The 26,984-nt window shown below is 45.1% G+C and overlaps 1 protein-coding gene across 6 annotated transcripts in view; it reads left to right on the top strand.

Annotated features, from left to right (window-relative positions):
- Positions 1–26,984, top strand: part of ZBTB20 (zinc finger and BTB domain containing 20) — a 1,044,548-nt gene that overhangs the window by 246,498 nt on the left and 771,066 nt on the right. For all 6 annotated transcript variants that reach the window (XM_069760558.1, XM_069760556.1, XM_069760557.1 and 3 more), the window contains exon 2: positions 16,432–16,493. The gene's annotated coding sequence lies outside the window, so the exon portion shown is untranslated. The remainder of the gene's footprint in view (positions 1–16,431; positions 16,494–26,984) is intronic.

The raw sequence follows: 26,984 nt of genomic DNA, 5'->3' as shown, positions 1-26,984 counted from the left end.
GAGCCCCCCTATAACAGCAGTCTGGATGTGTAGTCTGGAGCCCCCTATAACAGCAGTCTGGATGTGTAGTCTGGAGCCCCCCTATAACAGCAGTCTGGATGTGTAGTCTGGAGCCCCCTATAACAGCAGTCTGGAGCCCCCTATAACAACAGTGTGGGTGTGTAGTCTGGAGCCCCCTATAACAGCAGTCTGGGTGTGTAGTCTGGAGCCCCCCTATAACAGAAGTCTGGATGTGTAGTCTGGAGCCCCCCTATAACAGCAGTCTGGATGTGTAGTCTGGAGCCCCCCTATAACAGCAGTCTGGAGCCCCCTATAACAGCAGTCTGGGTGTGTAGTCTGGAGCCCCCCTATAACAGCAGTCTGGATGTGTAATCTGGCGCCCCCCTATAACAGCAGTCTGGGTGTGTAGTCTGGAGCCCCCCTATAACAGCAGTCTGGATGTGTAGTCTGGAGCCCCCTATAACAGCAGTCTGGATGTGTAGTCTGGAGCCCCCCTATAACAGCAGTCTGGATGTGTAGTCTGGAGCCCCCCCTATAACAGCAGTCTGGGTGTGTAATCTGGAGCCCCCCTATAACAGCAGTCTGGGTGTGTAGTCTGGAGCCCCCTATAACATCAGTCTGGATGTGTAGTCTGGAGCCCCCTATAACAGCAGTCTGGATGTGTAGTCTGGAGCCCCCCTATAACAGCAGTCTGGATGTGTAGTCTGGAGCCCCCTATAACAGCAGTCTGGGTGTGTAGTCTGGAGCCCCCTATAACAGCAGTCTGGATGTGTAGTCTGGAGCCCCCTATAACAGCAGTCTGGGTGTGTAGTCTGGAGCCCCCTATAACAGCAGTCTGGGTGTGTAGTCTGGAGCCCCCTATAACAGCAGTCTGGATGTGTAGTCTGGAGCCCCCTATAACAGCAGTCTGGGTGTGTAGTCTGGAGCCCCCCTATAACAGCAGTCTGGATGTGTAGTCTGGAGCCCCCTATAACAGCAGTCTGGATGTGTAGTCTGGAGCCCCCCTATAACAGCAGTCTGGATGTGTAATCTGGAGCCCCCCTATAATAGCAGTCTGGGTGTGTAGTCTGGAGCCCCCCTATAACAGCAGTCTGGATGTGTAGTCTGGAGCCCCCTATAACAGCAGTCTGGATGTGTAATCTGGAGCTCCCTATAACAGCAGTCTGGGTGTGTAGTCTGGAGCCCCCTATAACAGCAGTCTGGATGTGTAGTCTGGAGCCCCCCTATAACAGCAGTCTGGATGTGTAGTCTGGAGCCCCCCTATAACAGCAGTCTGGATGTGTAGTCTGGAGCCCCCCTATAACAGCAGTCTGGATGTGTAGTCTGGAGCCCCCTATAACAGCAGTCTGGATGTGTAGTATGGAGCCCCCCTATAACAGCAGTCTGGATGTGTAGTCTGGAGCCCCCCTATAACAGCAGTCTGCATGTGTAGTCTGGAGCCCCCCTATAACAGCAGTCTGGATGTGTAGTCTGGAGCCCCCCTATAACAGCAGTCTGGATGTGTAGTCTGGAGCCCCCCTATAACAGCAGTCTGGATGTGTAGTCTGGAGCCCCCCTATAACAGCAGTCTGGATGTGTAGTCTGGAGCCCCCTATAACAGCAGTCTGGATGTGTAGTCTGGAGCCCCCTATAACAGCAGTCTGGGTGTGTAGTCTGGAGCCCCCTATAACAGCAGTCTGGATGTGTAGTCTGGAGCCCCCTATAACAGCAGTCTGGATGTGCAGTCTGGAGCCCCCCTATAACAGCAGTCTGGGTGTGTAGTCTGGAGCCCCCTATAACAGCAGTCTGGGTGTGTAGTCTGGAGCCCCCTATAACAGCAGTCTGGATGTGTATTCTGGAGCCCCCTATAACAGCAGTCTGGGTGTGTAGTCTGGAGCCCCCCTATAACAGCAGTCTGGATGTGTAGTCTGGAGCCCCCCTATAACAGCAGTCTGGATGTGTAGTCTGGAGCCCCCCTATAACAGCAGTCTGGATGTGTAGTCTGGAGCCCCCTATAACAGCAGTCTGGATGTGTAGTCTGGAGCCCCCCCCCCCCCTATAACAGCAGTCTGGGTGTGTAGTCTGGAGCCCCCTATAACAGCAGTCTGGATGTGTAGTCTGGAGCCCCCTATAACAGCAGTCTGGATGTGTAGTCTGGAGCCCCCTATAACAGCAGTCTGGATGTGTAGTCTGGAGCCCCCTATAACAGCAGTCTGGATGTGTAGTCTGGAGCCCCCTATAACAGCAGTCTGGGTGTGTAGTCTGGAGCCCCCTATAACAGCAGTCTGGGTGTGTAGTCTGGAGCCCCCCTATAACAGCAGTCTGGATGTGTAGTCTGGAGCCCCCCTATAACAGCAGTCTGGATGTGTAGTCTGGAGCCCCCCTATAACAGCAGTCTGGGTGTGTAGTCTGGAGCCTCCTATAACAGCAGTCTGGATGTGTAGTCTGCAGCCCCCTATAACAGCAGTCTGGGTGTGTAGTCTGGAGCCCCCTATAACAGCAGTCTGGATGTGTAGTCTGGAGCCCCCTATAACAGCAGTCTGGATGTGTAGTCTGGAGCCCCCTATAACAGCAGTCTGGGTGTGTATCTGGAGCCCCCTATAACAGCAGTCTGGATGTGTAGTCTGGAGCCCCCTATAACAGCAGTCTGGGTGTGTATCTGGAGCCCCCTATAACAGCAGTCTCGATGTGTAGTCTGGAGCCCCCTATAACAGCAGTCTGCATGTGTAGTCTGGAGCCCACCTATAACAGCAGTCTGGGTGTGTAGTCTGGAGCCTCCTATAACAGCAGTCTGGATGTGTAGTCTGCAGCCCCCTATAACAGCAGTCTGGATGTGTAGTCTGGAGCCCCCTATAACAGCTGTCTGGATGTGTAGTCTGGAGCCCCCTATAACAGCAGTCTGGATGTGTAGTCTGGAGCCCCCTATAACAGCAGTCTGGGTGTGTAGTCTGGAGCCCCCCTATAACAGCAGTCTGGATGTGTAGTCTGGAGCCCCCTATAACAGCAGTCTGGGTGTGTAGTCTGGAGCCCCCTATAACAGCAGTCTGGATGTGTAGTCTGGAGCCCCCTATAACAGCAGTCTGGGTGTGTAGTCTGGAGCCCCCCTATAACAGCAGTCTGGATGTGTAGTCTGGAGCCCCCTATAACAGCAGTCTGGATGTGTAGTCTGGAGCCCCCCTATAACAGCAGTCTGGATGTGTAATCTGGAGCCCCCCTATAATAGCAGTCTGGGTGTGTAGTCTGGAGCCCCCCTATAACAGCAGTCTGGATGTGTAGTCTGGAGCCCCCTATAACAGCAGTCTGGATGTGTAGTCTGGAGCCCCCTATAACAGCAGTCTGGATGTGTAGTCTGGAGCCCCCCTATAACAGCAGTCTGGATGTGTAGTCTGGAGCTCCCTATAACAGCAGTCTGGGTGTGTAGTCTGGAGCCCCCTATAACAGCAGTCTGGATGTGTAGTCTGGAGCCCCCCTATAACAGCAGTCTGGATGTGTAGTCTGGAGCCCCCCTATAACAGCAGTCTGGATGTGTAGTCTGGAGCCCCCCTATAACAGCAGTCTGGATGTGTAGTCTGGAGCCCCCTATAACAGCAGTCTGGATGTGTAGTATGGAGCCCCCCTATAACAGCAGTCTGGATGTGTAGTCTGGAGCCCCCCTATAACAGCAGTCTGCATGTGTAGTCTGGAGCCCCCCTATAACAGCAGTCTGGATGTGTAGTCTGGAGCCCCCCTATAACAGCAGTCTGGATATGTAGTCTGGAGCCCCCCTATAACAGCAGTCTGGATGTGTAGTCTGGAGCCCCCCTATAACAGCAGTCTGGATGTGTAGTCTGGAGCCCCCTATAACAGCAGTCTGGATGTGTAGTCTGGAGCCCCCTATAACAGCAGTCTGGGTGTGTAGTCTGGAGCCCCCTATAACAGCAGTCTGGATGTGTAGTCTGGAGCCCCCTATAACAGCAGTCTGGATGTGCAGTCTGGAGCCCCCCTATAACAGCAGTCTGGGTGTGTAGTCTGGAGCCCCCTATAACAGCAGTCTGGGTGTGTAGTCTGGAGCCCCCTATAACAGCAGTCTGGATGTGTAGTCTGGAGCCCCCTATAACAGCAGTCTGGGTGTGTAGTCTGGAGCCCCCCTATAACAGCAGTCTGGATGTGTAGTCTGGAGCCCCCTATAACAGCAGTCTGGATGTGTAGTCTGGAGCCCCCCTATAACAGCAGTCTGGATGTGTAGTCTGGAGCCCCCCTATAACAGCAGTCTGGATGTGTAGTCTGGAGCCCCCTATAACAGCAGTCTGGATGTGTAGTCTGGAGCCCCCCCCCCCCCCCCCCCTATAACAGCAGTCTGGGTGTGTAGTCTGGAGCCCCCTATAACAGCAGTCTGGATGTGTAGTCTGGAGCCCCCTATAACAGCAGTCTGGATGTGTAGTCTGGAGCCCCCTATAACAGCAGTCTGGATGTGTAGTCTGGAGCCCCCTATAACAGCAGTCTGGGTGTGTAGTCTGGAGCCCCCTATAACAGCAGTCTGGGTGTGTAGTCTGGAGCCTCCCTATAACAGCAGTCTGGATGTGTAGTCTGGAGCCCCCTATAACAGCAGTCTGGATGTGTAGTCTGGAGCCCCCTATAACAGCAGTCTGGGTGTGTAGTCTGGAGCCCCCTATAACAGCAGTCTGGGTGTGTAGTCTGGAGCCCCCCTATAACAGCAGTCTGGATGTGTAGTCTGGAGCCCCCCTATAACAGCAGTCTGGATGTGTAGTCTGGAGCCCCCCTATAACAGCAGTCTGGGTGTGTAGTCTGGAGCCTCCTATAACAGCAGTCTGGATGTGTAGTCTGCAGCCCCCTATAACAGCAGTCTGGGTGTGTAGTCTGGAGCCCCCTATAACAGCAGTCTGGATGTGTAGTCTGGAGCCCCCTATAACAGCAGTCTGGATGTGTAGTCTGGAGCCCCCTATAACAGCAGTCTGGGTGTGTATCTGGAGCCCCCTATAACAGCAGTCTGGATGTGTAGTCTGGAGCCCCCTATAACAGCAGTCTGGGTGTGTATCTGGAGCCCCCTATAACAGCAGTCTGGATGTGTAGTCTGGAGCCTCCTATAACAGCAGTCTGGATGTGTAGTCTGCAGCCCCCTATAACAGCAGTCTGGATGTGTAGTCTGGAGCCCCCTATAACAGCAGTCTGGATGTGTAGTCTGGAGCCCCCTATAACAGCAGTCTGGATGTGTAGTCTGGAGCCCCCCTATAACAGCAGTCTGGATGTGTAGTCTGGAGCCCCCCTATAACATCAGTCTGGGTGTGTAGTCTGGAGCCCCCTATAACAGCAGTCTGGGTGTGTAGTCTGGAGCCCCCCTATAACAGCAGTCTGGATGTGTAGTCTGGAGCCCCCCTATAACATCAGTCTGGGTGTGTAGTCTGGAGCCCCCTATAACAGCAGTCTGGGTGTGTAGTCTGGAGCCCCCCTATAACAGCAGCCTGGATGTGTAGTCTGGAGCCCCCTATAACAGCAGTCTGGATGTGTAGTCTGGAGCCCCCCTATAACAGCAGTCTGGGTGTGTAGTCTGGAGCCCCCCTATAACAGCAGTCTGGGTGTGTAGTCTGGAGCCCCCTATAACAGCAGTCTGGGTGTGTAGTCTGGAGCCCCCCTATAACAGCAGTCTGGATGTGTAGTCTGGAGCCCCCTATAACAGCAGTCTGGGTGTGTAGTCTGGAGCCCCCTATAACAGCAGTCTGGGTGTGTAGTCTGGAGCCCCCCTATAACAGCAGTCTGGATGTGTAGTCTGGAGCCCCCCTATAACAGCAGTCTGGATGTGTAGTCTGGAGCCCCCCTATAACAGCAGTCTGGATGTTTGTTTGTCTTGATTCCTCATGCGTTTCTCCCCCTCGCTCCACATTATAGGGAAGTTCTTTCTATGTTGTATTTAATGTTGCACAATGTAACACGTGACGGGATTTCATTTTTGTGTTTACATATAACATATAGCATTGTATACAGCACATACGGTGGAAACTCTGCACAGGTGTGTCAGGGCTGCATTCTCATATTTCAACAATGTCATCATCAAATATCCTGCCATTGTGTATAAATTATTTCCAAGGATATATATTTATATTAAAAATTCAATATCAAAATATGACTCATCTCATTTACCATCTATGTTTATTTATCAGCACCATTTTACAGTTTACGTAAAGCAATAATATTCCGTAATCACATTATCAGTATCTTACATTACTCATCCTGTACTGATCCTGAGTTACATCCTGTATTATACCCCAGAGCTGCACTCACTATTCTGCTGGTGCAGTCACTGTGTACATACATTACATTACTGATCCTGAGTTACATCCTGTATTATACTCCAGAGCTGCACTCACTATTCTGCTGGTGCAGTCACTGTGTACATACATTACATTACTGATCCTGAGTTACATCCTGTATTATACTCCAGAGCTGCACTCACTATTCTGCTGGTGCAGTCACTGTGTACATACATTACATTACTGATCCTGAGTTACATCCTGTATTATACTCCAGAGCTACACTCACTATTCTGCTGGTGCAGTCACTGTGTACATACATTACATTACTGATCCTGAGTTACATCCTGTATTATACTCCTGAGCTGCACTCACTATTCTGCTGGTGCAGTCACTGTGTACATACATTACATTACTGATCCTGAGTTACATCCTGTATTATACCCCAGAGCTGCACTCACTATTCTGCTGGTGCAGTCACTGTGTACATACATTACTGATCCTGAGTTACATCCTGTATTATACCCCAGATCTGCACTCACTATTCTGCTGGTGCAGTCACTGTGTATATACATTACATTACTGATCCTGAGTTACATCCTGTATTATACTCCAGAGCTGCACTCACTATTCTGCTGGTGCAGTCACTGTGTACATACTTTACATTACTGATCCTGAGTTACATCCTGTATTATACTCTAGAGCTGCACTCACTATTCTGCTGGTGCAGTCACTGTGTACATACTTTACATTACTGATCCTGAGTTACATCCTGTATTATACTCCAGATCTGCACTCACTATTCTGCTGGTGCAGTCACTGTGTATATACATTACATTACTGATCCTGAGTTACATCCTGTATTATACTCCAGAGCTGCCCTCACTATTCTGCTGGTGCAGTCACTGTGTACATACATTACATTACTGATCCTGAGTTACCTCCTGTATTATACCCCAGAGCTGCACTCACTATTCTGCTGGTGCAGTCACTGTGTACACACATTACATTACTGATCCTGAGTTACATCCTGTATTGTACTCCAGAGCTGCACTCACTATTCTGCTGGTGCATTCACTGTGTACATACTTTACATTACTGATCCTGAGTTACATCCTGTATTATACTCCAGAGCTGCACTCACTATTCTGCTGGTGTAGTCACTGTGTACATACATTACATTACTGATCCTGAGTTACATCCTGTATTGTACTCCAGAGCTGCACTCACTATTCTGCTGGTGCAGTCACTGTGTACATACATTACATTACTGATCCTGAGTTACATCCTGCATTATACTCCAGAGCTGCACTCACTATTCTGCTGGTGCAGTCACTGTGTACATACATTACATTACCGATCCTGAGTTACATCCTGTATTATACCCTAGAGCTGCACTCTCTATTCTGCTGGTGCAGTCACTGTGTACATACATTACATTACTGATCCTGAGTTACATCCTGTATTATACTCCAGAGCTGCACTCACTATTCTGCTGGTGCATTCACTGTGTACATACATTACATTACTGATCCTGAGTTACATCCTGTATTATACCCCAGAGCTGCACTCACTATTCTGCTGGTGCAGTCACTGTGTACATACATTACTGATCCTGAGATACATCTTGTATTATACTCCAGAGCTGCACTCACTATTCTGCTGGTGCATTCACTGTGTACATACATTACATTACTGATCCTGAGTTACATCCTGTATTATACCCCAGAGCTGCACTCACTATTCTGCTGGTGCAGTCACTGTGTACATACATTACATTACTGATCCTGAGTTACCTCCTGTATTATACTCCAGAGCTGCACTCACTTTGTAGGCTGATGATTGTTGTTTTCTGTACATATAGTATCAGTTATTGTATTGTGATCATGTTGGGGGTTGTAGTCTTCTATGTACTGTGTCTGATAGAATTTTATTCAGGTGCATTCTGATGGATTTTGAAGTTGATCAAAAAGTTTGGTTTAGTTTTAAAACCAAAAATAAAGTTATGAATACAAGTCCTGGACTTTTTCCTGAGACGAGGAGCCTGGATGTTTTTGTTGCAGTTTTTTCTGGCAGTGAATGGGCTGACCGGAGCTCCTGGCCATCTGAGAATGCAGCGAGCCTTTGTTCTCGTCTTGGTGCTCGCTCACAGACATAGAATGGGTTCTTAACTCTCCCCTGTTGAAGTACAGTACAAAGAGCCGGAGCTCAGTGTGCGCGGAGTCATTGTACTTTTCCTTTTGCAGCTTGTACAATAATAATGTGGCAGTAACGCGGCTCCTGGACTTGGGGGCATCCGCTAACCTCCTCTTATAGAGTTTAATATAAATATTACATGCACTGTCTCTGTCACTCTACAGCTCTAATTGAAAAATGGAAGATTGATGTTCGAGATTTTGTCTTGTTTTATCACAGGTTAGCTGGAATTCCGCCTGCGGTGCTGTAGGGTTTCTATTGTCTCTTTCCTTTTCTTCCAAGACCTGCTTTTCACATTTTTGTGTGGCATACCCAGAAACTTGGCACAAAGTTGACAGCCAAGATGAATAATCATGAGTGCGGACAAACGGACACAGGCGGACTGAGCGGCATGTATTCTGAGAGGCTTTTCAAACTTATTCTTCCCTTAAAATCACTTTGTAATTCATGTATGCTGACATCATGTGCACAACTCCGCAGAAAGTAATTAGACGACCCCTGCCGTTTTCCTCGGCTGATGAAGCCTGTGGTTTGCCTTATTAAAAAAAAAATCTGTTCTGCTTTTTGCAAGAATTTCTTTCACCCCAAGTTCAGAAACCTATCGTTTTTCTTATATTTTAATTTTCAGTGCGATACTGTGTGCGGTGTGGTCGACTTCTGTACCTGTAACACAATAGTCATCGGAGGCAAAACAGATGACAGCAAACCGGTCACCAGTTACTTTTTATAGTTATATTACTATAATATTATGTTGTTATTCCGTCTAAAGGTCAAAGATTTGTCGTGATTGTGCTTTTCATCTTTACACTTGTCTTCATCCATCTTGTTGCTGGTTGCTCTCAGCCTCTTAAATCGTAGCTTGACCATACTCCTTAGGTACCGAGGCTTTCTTCCTTACCTTTGCTGGTGGCTCCACATATCCTAAGATGAGTGGCAAGAGATGAACAGTTTGATACAAAATATAATTTTGTGATACTTTGTCAGGAAATGTTTATTCTATATGTTTTTAGTTGTGTTCACCTACAGTGTGTGATGAGAATTGTAATTTGTTTAGTCTTTTTCTAACATGTTGGGATATTGTGAGAAATTGGGGAACCCAAAGGGTGGTTCCCACAATCACACTATTTTTCATAAATTATCGTAAATGTATGTGTTTTATACATTGTTAATATACAGACAAAGCGCAACAAAATGCTTCTTTCCTGTACTTTTTATGTCTTTTTTAATCTCTTCAGCCCCAATGTGCATCCTGCTTCAAACATCTGAATGGTCTGTTCTTTTCTTAATATGCTAAAACTACATTTCCCAGCAGTACTTGCTTCTCCTCAGTGCTGCAGACCCCTTGCCCCTTTCCTATGTTCTCTTTACTAGCCTCATATTTGAGTTATCATCAATGTACAATTTATCTTATGCTTCCATGCATTGCTTGCTCCTGTTACATGACCCTGCCTGACTGATTTTATCTTCTTCCATTTACATCAATATTTTTGTCGTGGGGTTTTATATCATTGTTATTTATTTTCACTCAGAATACAACTCTCCTGAATTCTCCACTGCAGAGCTTGTAATTGCAAGGTAGTGCAGAGCAGAGCTGTGCTGCTGAGAGATCAGTTATTGAAACTGCAAATGCTGCTCTGGTGATGCATATAGCAGAGGATTATCTTCTGTCATATGCATCAACAGAGCAGCATTTGTCGTTTGTTGTCTTCTGCTCACAGATCAGTGAAACACTGCTCAACTCCTCTCTGTGTACAGCCACGTCTTGCAGTATATCATTTTTATCAGACCCCTATATACAGCTCCGTCCTACAGTATATCAGTCCTTTCAGCCCCTAATACATAGCCCCAGTATACATCATACCACTCGTCTTAAACCTCTCTACATGAAGCCCCATCCTTCAGTACATAAAAACTCTCAGTAACTCTATTCACAGCCCTATCCTGCAGTATATCACTCCTTTTAGCCACCTAGGCACAGTTCCATCCTGCAGTATAGCACTCCTTTCAGCCCCCTGGGCACAGGCCCATCCTGTGTTAAATCTATTCTTTGAGCCCCATATGCACAGCTCCATATTGCAGTATATTACTAATTTCAGTTCCATCCTGCAGTATACCACTCCTTTAAGGCCCTTAGACACAGCTCCATCCTGCGGTATATCACTCCATTCAGCCCACTGTGCACAGCTTCCTATTGCAGTATATCAGTCCTTTCAGTCCCCTATACCCAGACACATCCTGCACTATATAACTCCTTTCAGCCCCCTATGCACAGCCCCATCCTGCAGTATTCCACTCCTTTCAGCATCTATGCACAGCCCCATCCTGCAGTATATCACTTCTTTCAGCCTCTGTGCACAGCCCCATCCTGCAGTATATCACTTCTTTCAGCCTCTATGCACAGCCCCATCTTGCAGTATACCACTCCTTTCAGCCTCTATGCACAGCCCAATCCTGCAGTATACCACTCCTTTCAACCTCTATGCACAGCCCCATCCTGCAGTATACCACTCCTTGCAGCCTCTACGCACAGCCCCATCCTGCAGTATACCACTCCTTTCAGCCTCTATGCACAGCCCAATCCTGCAGTATACCACTCCTTTCAGCCTCTATGCACAGCCCAATCCTGCAGTATACCACTTCTTGCAGCCTCTACGCACAGCCCCATCGTGCAGTATACCACTCCTTTCAGCCTCTATGCACAGCCTCATCCTGCAGTATACCACTCCTTTCAGCCTCTATGCACTGCCGAATCCTGCAGTATACCACTCCTTTCAGCCTCTGTGCACAGCCCCATCCTGCAGTATACCACTCCTTTCAGCCTCTGTGCACAGCCCCATCCTGCAGTATACCACTCCTTTCAGCCTCTGTGCACAGCCCCATCCTGCAGTATACCACTCCTTTCAGCCTCTGTGCACAGCTCCATCCTGCAGTATACCACTCCTTTCAGCCTCTGTGCACAGCCCAATCCTGCAGTATACCATTCCTTTCAGCCTCTGTGCACAGCCCCATCCTGCAGTATACCACTCCTTGCAGCCTCTATGCACAGCCCAATCCTGCAGTATACCACTCCTTTCAGCCTCTGTGCACAGCCCCATCCTGCAGTATACCACTCCTTGCAGCCTCTGTGCACAGCCCCATCCTGCAGTATACCACTCCTTTCAGCCTCTGTGCACAGCCCCATCCTGCAGTATACCACTTCTTTCAGCTTCTATGCACAGCCCAATCCTGCAGTATACCACTCCTTTCAGCTTCTGTGCACAGCCCCATCCTGCAGTATACCACTCATTTCAGCCTCTATGCACAGCCCAATTCTGCAGTATACCACTCCTTTCAGCCTCCGAGCACAGCCCCATCCTGCAGTATACCACTCCTTTCAGCCTCTATGCACATTCCAATCCTGCAGTATACCACTCCTTTCAGCCTCTATGCACAGCCCCATCCTGCAGTATACCACTCCTTGCAGCCTTTATGCACAGCCCCATCCTGCAGTATACCACTCCTTGCAGCCTCTATGCACAGCCCCATCCTGCAGTATACCACTCCTTTCAGCCTCTGTGCACAGCCCCATCCTGCAGTATACCACTCCTTTCAGCCTCTGTGCACAGCCCCATCCTGCAGTATACCACTCCTTGCAGCCTTTATGCACAGCCCCATCCTGCAGTATACCAATCCTTTCAGCCTCTGTGCACAGCCCCATCCTGCAGTATACCACTCCTTTCAGCCTCTATGCACAGCCCCATCCTGCAGTATACCACTCCTTGCAGCCTCTATGCACAGCCCCATCCTACAGTATACCACTCCTTTCAGCCTCTATGCACAGCCCCATCCTGCAGTATACCACTCCTTGCAGCCTCTATGCACAGCCCCATCCTGCAGTATACCATGCCTTTCAGCCTCTGTGCACAGCCCCATCCTGCAGTATACCACTCCTTGCAGCCTCTGTGCACAGCCCCATCCTGCAGTATACCATTCCTTTCAGCCTCTGTGCACAGCCCCATCCTGCAGTATACACTCCTTTCAGCCTCTGTGCACAGCCCCATCCTGCAGTATACCACTCCTTGCAGCCTCTGTGCACAGCCCCATCCTGCAGTATACCACTCCTTTCAGCCTCTGTGCACAGCCCCATCCTGCAGTATACCACTCCTTTCAGCTTCTATGCACAGCCCAATCCTGCAGTATACCACTCCTTTCAGCCTCTGTGCACAGCCCCATCCTGCAGTATACCACTCCTTTCAGCCTCTATGCACAGCCCCATCCTGCAGTATACCACTCCTTGCAGCCTCTATGCACAGCCCCATCCTGCAGTATACCATGCCTTTCAGCCTCTGTGCACAGCCCCATCCTGCAGTATACCACTCCTTGCAGCCTCTGTGCACAGCCCCATCCTGCAGTATACCACTCCTTTCAGCCTCTGTGCACAGCCCCATCCTGCAGTATACCACTCCTTTCAGCTTCTATGCACAGCCCAATCCTGCAGTATACCACTCCTTTCAGCCTCTGTGCACAGCCCCATCCTGCAGTATACCACTCCTTTCAGCCTCTATGCACAGCCCCATCCTGCAGTATACCACTCCTTGCAGCCTCTGTGCACAGCCCCATCCTGCAGTATACCACTCCTTTCAGCCTCTATGCACAGCCCAATCCTGCAGTATACCACTCCTTTCAGCCTCCGAGCACAGCCCCATCCTGCAGTATACCACTCCTTTCAGCCTCTATGCACAGTCCAATCCTGCAGTATACACTCCTTTCAGCCTCTGTGCACAGCCCCATCCTGCAGTATACCACTCCTTTCAGCCTCTATGCACAGCCCCATTCTGCAGTATACCACTCCTTTCAGCCTCTGCACAGCCCCATCCTGCTGTATAACACCCCTTGCAATCCCCTATATACAGTCTCATCCTACCAGAAGAGAAGGACCCCCAGAAGAGAAGGACCCCAGAAGAGAAAGACCCCAGTTCCCTCGTCAGTTTGCCGTGTGCGTGGCTCCATCTCAGAAGATGTGAATGATATTTTTCACATTTAAGTGTTACATTTCCTTGTGGGGATTGATACATTGTTTCTGTGTGTTCGGTTCTCATACTGTGAGGTCGCCCTCCTGCTGGATTTTTCCTTTTGGGAATATGGGGATGTTGAGTTTTCCTTATAGCTCTGTGCGGCGCTTCCTATTGGATTTCTGGACTATTTCTAGGATTATTTTCCCTGCAGTCCGGGCGCAGGGCAGTTATTAGTATAGGATCCACTATATTAGGAGTCTGTGATTAAAGTACATTCTGCTGGAAATAACAATGAAAGTCTTATAAAAATATATATTTTTTCCTCTTTCTTTTGCCACATCTGCCATCACGTTTTTTATTCCTGGGTTTTGCATAATCATCGCGCTAGAAAGGCCTTAAAACCAAAGTGATAAAACATGCAGTAACAAAAGCATTAATTCGTCAAATCATTTATGTCAGGAAAAAAATTGGAATTAAAGTGATAACCTTTATTGGCTAATTGAGCAGATTCAGCGGCCGGCCTCCGAGACTTCACCGGTGTCTGTTAGGCGAAGACCCGAGGAGTCTCGAAAGATTTCTCATGGAATCCGCTTACTTAACCTATAAATTTGACCATTAATTCTAGGACTTTTTTTTTTCTTACGTTGATCAGTCATGGACTCTGCTGCTCAAACCATTTATGAAAACGATAGCAATGGAAGCTGAAGAAATATCTGCACGTAGGAGGCAAAGTAGCGGCACATTGCACTGCTGCCGCGTATAGTGTGCTGTCCGCGTATGTGGGCGACTTATACACTTACCTGGGATCTATCCATCATCTATATTATCTATTTATCTATTATCTATCAACTATCTGTCTATTATCTATCTATATTATCTATCTATAGTATCTATTTTTTATCTATTGATCTATCTATTATCTATCTATTATCAATCCATTATCTATCTATTATCTATCTATCTACAGTTCCCAGTGACAAAGACATGAACAGTCTATAATTTTAATTGTAGGTTAATTTTAACATTGAGAGATAGAATATCAAAAATAAAATCCAGAAAATCACATTGTATAAATTATATATACGGTATTTATTTGCATTTTGCAGTGAGAAATAAGTATTTGATCCCTCTGGCAAACAAGACTTAATACTTGGTGGTAAAACCCTTGTTGGCAAGCCCAGCAGTCAGACGTTTTCTGTAGTTGATGATGAGGTTTGTGCACATGTGAGGAGGAATTTTGCTCCACTCCTCTTTGCAGACCATCACTAAATCATTAAGATTTTGAGGCTGTCACTTGGCAACTCGGAGCTTCACCTCCCTCCATAAGTTTTCTATGGGATGAAGGTCTGGAGACTGGCTAGGCCACTCCATGACCGTAATGTGCTTCTTTTTGAGCCACTCCTTTGTTGCCTTGGCTGTATGTTTTGGGTCATTGTCTTTCTGGAAGATCCAGCCATGACCCATTTTTAATGTCCTGGCAGAGGGAAGGAGGTTGTCACTCAGGATTTTTTCGGTACATGGCTCCATCCATTCTCCCATTGATGCGGTGAAGCAGTCTTGTGCCCATAGCAGAGAAATACCCCAAAACATGTTTCCACCTCCATGCTTGACAGTGGGGATGGTGTTCTTTGGGTCATAGGCGGCATTTCTCTTCCTTCTAACACGGCGAGTTAAGTTAATGCCAAATACCTCAATTTTTGTCTCATCTGACCACAGCACCTTCTCTCAATCACTCACAGAATCATCCAGATGTTCATTGGCAAACTCCAGACGGGCGGCACATGTGCCTTCTTGAGCAGGGGGACCTTGCGGCACTGCAGGATTTTACACCTTTATGGCGTAATGTGTTACCAATGGTTTTCTTGGTGACTGTGGTCCCAGCTGCCTTGAGATCATTAACAAGTTCCCCCTGTGTAGTTTTAGGCTGATTTCTCACCTTCCTCCTGATCAAGGATACCCCACGAATGAGATTTTGCATGGTTCCCCAGATCGATGTCGATTGACAGTCATTTTGTATTTCTTCCATTTTCTTACTATTGCCCCAACAGTTGTCTCCTTCTCACCCGGCGTCTTACTTATGGTTTTGTAGCCCATTCCAGCTTTGTGCAGGTCTATGATCTTGTCCCTGACGTCCTTATAAAGCTTTGGTCTTCCCCATGTTGTAAGGGTTAGAGTCTGACTGATTGAATCTGTGGACAGGAGTCTTTTATAAAGGTGACTATGTAAGACAGCTGTCATTAATGCAGGTAACGAGGTGATTAGGAGCGTCTGACTGGTAATGGTTGGTAGGGGATCAAATACTTATTTCTCAACGCAAATTGCAAATAAATTTATATGATTTATACAATGTGATTTTCTGGATTTTTTTATATATTTTAAAATTAACCTACCCTTAAAATTATAGACTGTTCATGTCTTTGTCAGTGGGCAAAGTTACAAAATCAGCTAGGGATCAAATACTTATTTCCCCACTGTATAGACAATGGACAACGCTATGGGTCTGTTGTATAAGGAGCAGACAGACGCCCTTTTCGTGTGCTACTTTTTCATACTCCTAATAGTTGTGGCTTCATTTCTGCCGGATTATCGGGATTTTCCGCCATATGTAAACTTTCTGGGTTTGTGTGCTTTGTCCTCCCGGTGTGCCGGTTTCAATCTTGTCTGATGTCTCAGAACTCTCAGACTTGGGCCCTTGCTGCAGGACTGGCGCGGTCGTGTAGTCGGGGGGCTGTGATCTCGCCGCTGTGTGACACCTGGACACATCTCTCGCCTTCCTGAAAGATTTAATAGTGGCACATAATAAATGATCCGAGCGTCCCCCCCTCCTGTCTGGGCTGGCAACGCTCGCCGGCCACATTTTCTGTTGACATCACCTGCTGGCAGCTTTTTGTTTGTGGCTGCCGGATGACTATATGTTGATATGCATACATAGGACGTTTCCCACACCCAAATCCATATCTGCTCATTGAGGACTTATTATGGGAGCTCGGCACTAAATCCTCCTCTCCTCTTTACAGCAGGAATAAGGAGCACTAGAAATCTCTGCTGCTGCCGCTGCGGACCCTCGGCGAGCCACCCGGTAAGTCCCCTCTTATCCATATAGTGCCTGACTGTAAATAGTTATCATGTATTTATTGTACTTTATTTGCTACAATACTGAAACTTTGTATCTACAAGTATCCTGCACTGATTAGTAAAGGGGTTTCCCCAGTTATCATCTATACTTACTGATCGCTGCCGGGACCCCCAGCCGTCCTGAGACCAGGCCCCTTGTGCAGCGCCAAGCATCCGCACTTCTGCACCATTCATTGTCTATAGGACTGCTGGAGGTCGTCCTCTAAAACGTGGATGCAGCAGTGTATGAGCCCCGTGGTCAGGGTGGGTGATAGTACAGGACACCCACATTGTCCGGATTATGACGCCATTTACACATATTATTTGTGTAGGCAAAGAAAATGGAGATTGTGTAGTCGCTGTGCGGTGCAGAAAAGTTGTGCTGAATAGTTACCTGCACATTTCCGTGCCGGCTTTGCTCATCTCGGCTGCACCGTCTGTTGGGGCCGGTGGTTGTCTGGACTCCTCCTCCGCTCTTTTCAGAGGCGTGGCTTTTTACTGTGCTCCGCCTCCATGCTTTATACTGCTGCTCTATAAATACAGGTTGTCACAAAGTAGCTGGACTGCAAGTAAATGTGCAGCAAATGGCAGCTTCCCAGCAATGTCAGCGGCCCAGCGGGGGTTGTGGGGGCTGCACTCGTGGACTTGTGGCCATCATCTGAGCGCAGGACCAGCTTTCTATTGGTGAGAAGTTCCGTGTTGGGAGATCAGGTGATTCCCACATCACACTCCTGACTTATCACTCAGGGTGGTCCGCACGTCCGCCCGTGTCATCACTGTGGGAAGAACTGCAAGTAACAGGAGCTCTGTGCCATGGAGAAAACATGTCAGCCCCCCGCCCCGGACCCCGCTGTGTACTCAGACGTAATCACACTGTGCAAGATGTCTATATAATGATTCCGAGCATAGTCTGTGTATATTATCTATCATATATTATCTATCTGTTACCTTTCTATTATCTCTCTATATATTATCTATTATTTATCTATCTTTTATCTAGATATCTATTATCTATCAATATATCTATTATTTATTTATCTATTAACCATCATCTATCTATTATCTGTCTATCACATTATCTATTATCTATTTATTATTTATCTATCCATTATCTGCCTATTATCTACCTATCTATCTATCTATCTATCTATCTATCTATCTATCTATCTATCTATATATCTATCAATAGATAGATAGATGATAGATAATTAATAATCGATCGATAATAGATAGATGATAGATAATGTATAGATACATAATAGATAGATAATAAACAGATAGATGATAGATAGATAAATATATAGATATGATAGATAATAGATAGATGATAGATAGATAATAGATTGATTATCTATTATCTATCTATTATCTATTAATTATCTATTATCTATCTATTATCTATTAATTATCTATTATCTATCTATTATCTATCTATTATCTATCTACCTATCTATCTATTATCTATCTATTATCTGTTATCTATCTATTATCTATTATTTATCTATCTATCTATTATCTGTCTATCTACAGTGGGGCAAAAAAGTATTTAGTCAGTCAGCAATAGTGCAAGTTCCACCACTTAAAAAGATAAGAGGCGTCTGTAATTTACATCATAGGTAGACCTCAACTATGGGAGACAAACTGAGAAAAAAAAATCCAGAAAATCACATTGTCTGATTTTTTAACAATTTATTTGCATATTATGGTGGAAAATAAGTATTTGGTCAGAAACAAAATTTCATATCAATACTTTGTAATATATCCTTTGTTGGCAATGACAGAGGTGAAACGTTTTCTGTAAGTCTTCACAAGGTTGCCACACACTGTTGTTGGTATGTTGGCCCATTCCTCCATGCAGATCTCCTCTAGAGCAGTGATGTTTTTGGCTTTTCGCTTGGCAACACGGACTTTCAACTCCCTCCAAAGGTTTTCTCTAGGGTTGAGATCTGGAGACTGGCTAGGCCACTCCAGGACCTTGAAATGCTTCATACGAAGTCACTCCTTCGTTGCCCTGGCGGTGTGCTTTGGATCATTGTCATGTTGAAAGACCCAGCCACGTTTCATCTTCAATGCCCTTGCTGATGGAACTCCTCTGGATCATCCAAATGCTCTCTAGCAAACTTCAGACGGGCCCGGACATGTATTGGCTTAAGCAGTGGGACACGTCTGGCACTGCAGGATCTGAGTCCATGGTGGCGTAGTGTGTTACTTATGGTAGGCCTTGTTACATTGGTCCCAGCTCTCTGCAGTTCATTCACTAGGTCCCCCCGCGTGGTTCTGGGATTTTTGCTCACCGTTCTTGTGATCATTCTGACCCCACGGGGTGGGATTTTGCGTGGAGCCCCAGATCGAGGGAGATTATCAGTGGTCTTGTATGTCTTCCATTTTCTAATTATTGCTCCCACTGTTGATTTCTTCACTCCAAGCTGGTTGGCTATTGCAGATTCAGTCTTCCCAGCCTGGTGCAGGGCTACAATTTTGTTTCCGGTGTCCTTTGACAGCTCTTTGGTCTTCACCATAGTGGAGTTTGGAGTCAGACTGTTTGAGGGTGTGCACAGGTGTCTTTTTATACTGATAACAAGTTTAAACAGGTGCCATTACTACAGGTAATGAGTGGAGGAAAGAGGAGACTCTTAAAGAAGAAGTTACAGGTCTGTGAGAGCCAGAAATCTGGATTGTTTGTTTCTGCCCAAATACTTATTTTCCACCATAATATGCAAATAAATTGTTAAAAAAACAGACAATGTGATTTTCTGGATTTTTTTTTCTCAGTTTGTCTCCCATAGTTGAGGTCTACCTATGATGTAAATTACAGACGCCTCTCATCTTTTTAAGTGGTGGAACTTGCACTATTGCTGACTGACTAATTAATTTTTTGCCCCACTGTATTATCTATCTATTCATCTATTATCTATCTATCTATCTATCTATCTATCTATCTATCTATCTACCTATCTATTATCTATCCATTATCTTTTATCTATCTATTATCTATTAATCTATCTATCTATCTATTATCTATCTATTCATCTATTATCTATCTATCTATCCATCCATCTATTACCTATCTATCTATTATCAATCTATCTATCTACCTATCTATCTATTATCTATCCATTATCTATCTGTCTATTATATATTTATTATCTATCTATCTATCTATCTATCTATCTATCTATCTATCTATCTATCTATCTATCTACCTATCTATGTGTGTAGATGTGATAGTGATGGTTTCTCCGGCACTATTATTCCAGCTGATCACCCCATACATTGCAGGTTGGATCTCGATTTTTCTTCCTTTTCAGACATGATCCAGTGACATTAGGGTTTGGTCGCTCCCTCTGACTTTCTGCGCCCACTTTCTATTTTTCGGCCGGTGCCATAGGTGATGGTGGAGGCTTGCCATCGCCCTGATCCGCACCTTCCAGCGCCGGCCCCACATTCCGCCATCCCTCAGTGCCGCCTCTAGTTCTGACATATCATGTTGGCGTTTTCTTTTCATTTTTATTATTGTTTTTTTAGACTCTGTGATGTAATAAGACAGCGGGATATTTGTGCGCTGTTCAGGACAGCGCTGCACGTTGTCAGGCCGGCGCGGTCACATTCTGCGCCTCCGGACACTTTGTTGCCTTTTTTTTTTTTTTTTTTTTAGGTTTCAGGCAAAAATTCCATTCCTTGAAAGGAATAAAAAAAAATTAATAATAAAAAAAAAATGGATTACGGAGTAGAGAAGGCTGTGGAAATAATATATTTGCACTTGGTGTAGTGAATGCTGCAGACATTAATATTAATACATTTTAGAAGGAGACAGGTTGTTCTTTACTTTGGTCCGAATCCGGAATATAAACACGGCGGGGAGGGGTGTTATTTAACCCTTGGCGCCCATGGTGGGGGGCGAGGGTCCACCGTCTGCCTGCACGGCTCGCCCGTCCCTGGATATTACAATGCACAGAAATGATTCTGTTTGGAGACCGTCCTGATTACCTATTAGTATAACCTATAATTGTAAGATGAATCTATCTGGTGGCAGATTCTCAAATTAAAATGAGCATGCTCCCTGCGTCCCCGGAGGCGTTTAATCACGGGGAAAGTGCAGTAAACGGACAAGATTCATTATCTATTCAGGGCATGATTATTATTAGCTGTTTTACATTCACGCAAAGCAGAAAAGAGCGCAGCGTTTTCATTGCACCTTGCTGGCGCCTTTTAAGGATGCACCGGAGTTTGGCAAGCGGGATTATGTTTAGTCTCTGGAAAATGTAGATTGTGTTTAATAGACAGAGCTCAGATCCTCTCCTAAACCTAATATGCCATTAACGGCGCGTTACAGAGGGGCAGCAGGGGGGTCTCCTGGCAGCCGTATCCTCCTTTTATCTAAATTGATGGGTGAAATGAAGCAGCACATCTAGTTTTTTATGTGCCGAGATGCCGTCGTTGCCAATGCCAACCTGGATATTGTGAGCAAATAGCCCATAAATCACCGAGCTGCCCCGTGTAGTCAGGGCTTTTATAGTCCGGACCCCCCCCCCCCCCACCACTCCAGTCCAATATGTAGGATTGTCATCGCCGGGTCTGGATGATATCTATTCCATATACGATGGGAAATCAGAGATCGCTGATCACATATGGCCCCCGATTCATCGTTTGACTTTATTTTTTTTTTTTTTTGTATTTACTGATGCTTATTGCACCAAAATCATCAAGATGGAACATGTGATTCAAGAAATAAATTGTCTTTTTTTTTCCTGCCTTTTATTATTTTTGCAACTTTTTTTTCAAGCAAAAAAGTTGCAAAAAAAAAATTGCACTTCCGGAATGGAGTTTTTTTTTTTTTTGCAAATAAAGAATCAGTTGAAAACATCCAGAAATGCAAAACTCCACCCATAAAGAGGATAAGAAAAGAAAAAAAAGGGAGAACATATAAAATAGACAGCAAAAAAAGGCGCAAATAGAATAATGGATTAGGTAGGCAAATGAAAAAAGACCGAAAATGAGAGAAAAACAGAAATAAAGGCAATGATGACTTGCGGATATGGTGTCCAAAAACGGTCCATCATCAATAAAAAAAATCAAGTTTTCTTGTTTCTTTGCAATTGGGATACGGCTTGGTAGTCCTAATTTATGGATCTACTCATTATTATAAATTTATTGGTGATAAGAATGCAAAGAAGTAAAACTAGTTAAACCCCATCTTATTAGGAAGTTCTGAGTTAGAGGGATCCCTCCCTGCAGACCCTTTATAAGACAGAGTGGTAACAGCTGCTGATATCTTCTCTCCCTGGAGGACCCGGCAATTTTATGTGTAACACACAGTCATTTGTTGTGAGGTGTAATACTCTATTTGTCCTGCGGAGGTGCTGCAGTGGAATCAAACACTTGTTGCCAATTTTCTTTCCCCCCTCCATTATAATTGATTTCTCCAAGCTGCAAAATGACCAAAGATGAACTTATGATGGGTGCTGTCCATTGTTCGGAAATTCTGCTGAATATTCAGAAAAATGTAGATCTGATCATAAAAGGTCTCATACAGTGAAGAAATCATGTTCTTATACATCCTAGGGGAGAGTTCTGGATAGAGAGTGGATACCAAGAACATCTCTCACTCTGGAGGACCTGTCCTGTCCTGCTTTACACTGACATCCCATGTAATGCCTCCATTGTCCTGTGGGGGTGCTGCAGGGAAATAATTGACTTACTGCCGAGTTAAATCATAGCTGATCACTTAAGGTCTTTTCAGATAATGTGGAAAAATGTAAAACCCAAATATATCTGTAACATAAAAAAGGAGAACACCTGGCGAGGAGGTGATCCTATTAAAGGAATAAGTATGAAAGAAAGTTTCTGGAATCTCACCTTGGGGACTTTGTCTCCGAAAGGTCATAACTTTGATATAGAACTGTGTCCTGCATTGATTATAGAGAGCCAGCCACCAGGTTATTCCCGCTGCTCTCCTGAGGATTCTGTGTTGTTGTTGATTTATAAACCGCTGTACGGTTCCAGACAGAAGGGCCTTTTTATTTAATGCTAAGTTTTATGATTTTTACCGAATGGTCATAGCTCAGAGGATCCTCAGGGGCGTGTCTTTAGGCTGCTCACAATTACCTGTATTCCGAGCTGGGCAGCTGTCATGCTATGGCAGGGTATGTGTTATATCTAAAATGCCTTTTATTTGTTTGCTTTCAAATTAGCCATACTATGGGCCTTTTTATTCAGTGCTGATTTTTATGATCTTTTTTTGGGGGCTGGGGATCACAATATAATATTATAAAGCAGCCAGAAGTCTTGCCCCTGAGGATCCTGTGACCACTGCCCTTTGGGTAAAAACCATAACAATTATATAAACTAAATATTACGGCCCATATTTCAAGAATTGTACGGAAATTAAAAAAAAAAAAGTATGCTAATTGGATCAGCGGGAAAAAGATAAGAGCAAAATCAGGACACCTAATCACAGCTACACTTTATAGATTGTTTTAGTCATTCTCAGTGGTATGAGTCTATACTTTGGGTACCACAGTGTTGCGGTTTTATTGTAAGTCCCTTCTCGTTCTTAACATGCCACCGATTCTGTAGGGGCTTGATTTATTTTATCCAGTGCGATCTACCTGGTCCTGGTGTTGTACCTCTATACTTTCAAGTAAACAGTCATATGTATACATGAGGAATAACACTATTTCTGGCAAATATTTCTCTTGTATTCTGCACTTTATATCTGTGTTCCACTCTGCAGGCTCTATCACTGATTTTCAGTTGTCTCTGAGCTACTGGGTGGACACGAGCTGCTAGGATTTCTCCCATACACGGCACACACAGACCTGAGGGATTCCTCCTCTTCTGTCTCTATCTAGCACATGTTCAGAAGCATCTGCCGCATGGACAGCAGCACTGAGCTATGTATAGTGCTGAGCGGTGTAGATGTGAATCCAGCTGGTGAGGTAAAAGACTTGTTAGAAATCTCAGGATGATCTTTCTGCGACTCCCACTTCTGTGTTTTTCTCGCTCTGCTTTTCACTTGTCCTACATCTCTCCCTTTTCCATAGAGTGTAATAGGAGGGGTACATTGACTCCTCATGCTGCTGACCTGCCATTTTGTGTTGAGCAGTACATAGTTGAGCTATGAGTGAATGATGAGTTCAGGAAGCACAGGCGAGGGGAAGGTGTGGCTCATGACTTGACAAAGGATCACATTTTCCAGATAAGAATTCGTACAAAGTTTCTTAATTTTTCTTTGGTTTTCGCAAAGTTTTCTGAAATTACAGTCCACATTTAATAGTGTTGGGTGTGCACTGGGGTGATGCATAGGGTGGGAGTGGCGGATTAGGTGCCACACTCTTCCTATGACAGCCCATGCTCATGAATGCAAACTAACGACTCCTCTGGAGTCTGATTGGTTCTTCTCATCACATGACTATTAGTGTCTTGTTTTATATATGTATTAAGTGTATTATGATTCAGGCTCATTCATTAGAGAAGGAATTACGGTAGATGGAATGTCTAAATAATCCCTGGTTGCAAGTGAGAAAATTTGAAGAGTAATTTTTTATATACAAATTGTAATAACAAACAAATATTGCGAAAATGTTATTAAAAATATAGGTAACACAAATACTTGTTTTAAACAATAAGTTATCAAAATCTCCCTTTGAGTATAAAAATGGAATTGTGTGAAGAGGTTGCCCAAACCAAGTTTCGCCTGTAATGACTTCATCCTGTGCTCAGAGACCAGAGAATCCTGTACAATGATATGTTTAAATGCAACATTCTTTAAGTATAATAAATTCCTTGTGTGAAGTTGTTCGATGGTCTCCGTCCTTCACAACTGGTTGTATTCCCTTTGACTACATAGGAGGAAGAGGAAACATGTCCTAGAAAAGTTACACTTCTGTGATTAGCACTTGTGTACCCAGGGAGTACGATGCCTTGTGAAAGTATTCGGCTCCCTGGAACTTTTCAACCTTTTCCCACATATCATGCTTCAAACGTAAAGATACAAATGTAAATTTATGGTGAAGAATCAACAACAAGTGGAACACAATTGTGAAGTTGAACGAAATTTATTGGTTATTTTAAATTTTTGTGGAAATTCAAAAACTGAAAAGTGGGGCGTGCAATATTATTCGGCCCCTATACCTTAATACTTTGTTGCGCCGCCTTTTGCTGCGATTACAAGTCTCTTGGGGTAGGTCTCTATCAGTTTTGTACATGGAGAGACTGAAATTCTCGCCCGTTCTTCCTTGACAAACATCTCGAGCTCAGTGAGGATTGATGGAGATCGTTTGTGAACAGCAGTTTTCAGCTCTTTCCACAGTTTCTCGATTGGATTGAGGTCTGGACTGTGACTTGGCCATTCTAACACCTGGATACGTTTATTTGTGAACCATTCCATTGTAGATTTTGCTTTATGTTGGGGACCATTGTTTTGTTGGAAGACAAATCTCCATCCCAGTCTCAGGTCTTTTACAGACTCCAACAGGTTTTCTTCAAGAATCGTCCTGTATTTGGCTCCATCCATCTTCCCATCAATTTTAACCATCTTCCCTGTCCCTGCTGAAGAAAAGCAAGCCCAAACCATGATGCTGCCACCACCATGTTTGACAGTGGGGATGGTGTGTTCAGGTGATGAGCTGTGTTGCCTTTACGCCAAACATATCGTTTGGCATTGTTGCCGAAAAGTTTGATTTTGGTTTCATCTGACCAGAGCACCTTCTTCCACATGTTTGGTGTCTCCTAGGTGGCTTGTTGCAAACTTTAAACAACACTTTTTATGGATATGTTTGAGAAATGGCTTTCTTCTTGCCACTCTTCCATAAAGGCCAGATTTGTGCAGTGTACGACTGATTGTTGTCCTGTGGTCAGACTGTCCCACCTCAGCTGTAGATCTCTGCAGCTAATCCAGAGTGATCATGGGCCTCTTGGCTGCATCTCTGATCAGTCTTCTCCTTGTTTGAGATGAAAGTTTAGAGGACGGCCGGGTCTTGGTAGATTTGCAGTGGTATGATCCTCCTTCCATTTCAGTATGATCGCTTGCACAGTGCTCCTTGGGATGTTTAAAGTTTTGGAAATCATTTTGTATCCAAATCCGGCTTTAAACTTCTCCACAACAGTATCACGGACCTGCCTGTTGTGTTCCTTGCTCTTCATGATGCTTCAAACAGAGCCCTGAGTCTATCACAGAGCAGGTGCATTTATACGGAGACTTGATCACACACAGGAGGATTATATTTATCATCATTAGGCATTTAGGACAACATTGGATCATTCAGAGATCCACAATGAACTTCTGGAGCGAGTTTGCTGCACTGAAAGTAAGGCTATGTGCACATGGATAAAGGTCCTCTGCGGATTTCTCCGCAGCAGAATTGATAAATCTGCAGGGCAAAAACGCTGCATTTTTGCTGCAGATTTATCGCGGATTTACCACGAATTTACAGCGGTTTTTCTGCGGATTTCACTGCGGTTTACACCTGCGGTTTTCTATTGGAGCAGGTATAAAGCCGCTGCGGAATCTGCAGAAAGAAGTGACATGCTGCGGAATGTAAACCGTTGTGTTTCCGTGCGTTTTTTATCCGCAGCATGTGCACTGCGTTTTCTGTTTCCCATAGGTTTACATTGTAATGTAAACTCATGGGAAACTGCTGCGGACCCGCAGCTGCAGAAACGCTGCGGATCCGCAGCAAAATCTGGAGCGTGTGCACATACTCTAAAGGGGCCGAATAATATTGCACACCCCACTTTTCAGTTTTTGAATTTCCAGAAAAATTTCAAATAACCAGTAAATTTCGTTCAACTTCACAATTGTGTTCCACTTGTTGTTGATTCTTCACCAAACATTTACATTTGGTATCTTTATGTTTGAACCATGATATGTGGGAAAAGGTTGAAGAGTTCCAGGGAGCCGAATACTTTCGCAAGGCACTGTATATATGGTCTCAAGTTCCTCGTTGGACCCCCGGAACCTGTGTATTACGTAGATTAAAAAGAGAATTGGGTGAGTAGTTTGCCCAATTCAAGTTTCGCCTGCAATTGCTTCACCCGAGGCTGAGAGAGGAGTATCCTGTACAACAATATGTTTTAATGCAACATTTTTTATATATAATAAATTCTATAGCTTTGTCCACTTCCTGCCTTTTTTGCTCTTCCGATCAGTTTTTTCCCGCGTTTTCCATCCCCTTCTGCAGACCCTTACTGCTCCCATCGTATTCCCGTTGTCTTCTGTCCATCATTCTTCCTGATGACCGCACTGTAAATGCCGCTGTGAAGTCTTAAATCCACACTTTTGTCTTCGTCTGTTTCCTCTACCCTCCGAAATGTCAAGTTTACACAGAACTAGTATTTCTATTTCAGTAGTTTTGCAGAAGGTGATAATTAGCGGCTTTTCTTTCTCAGGGATTAACAGTTCTCCAACAGGTCTTGACAGGAAGGAGGAGAAGATGCAAGTAACATCCTTACTGGG

This window comes from Ranitomeya imitator, chromosome 3 (assembly GCF_032444005.1).
Source record: "Ranitomeya imitator isolate aRanImi1 chromosome 3, aRanImi1.pri, whole genome shotgun sequence".
Taxonomy (NCBI): Eukaryota; Metazoa; Chordata; class Amphibia; order Anura; family Dendrobatidae; genus Ranitomeya; species Ranitomeya imitator.
This window is presented reverse-complemented; position numbering and strand designations above follow the sequence as displayed.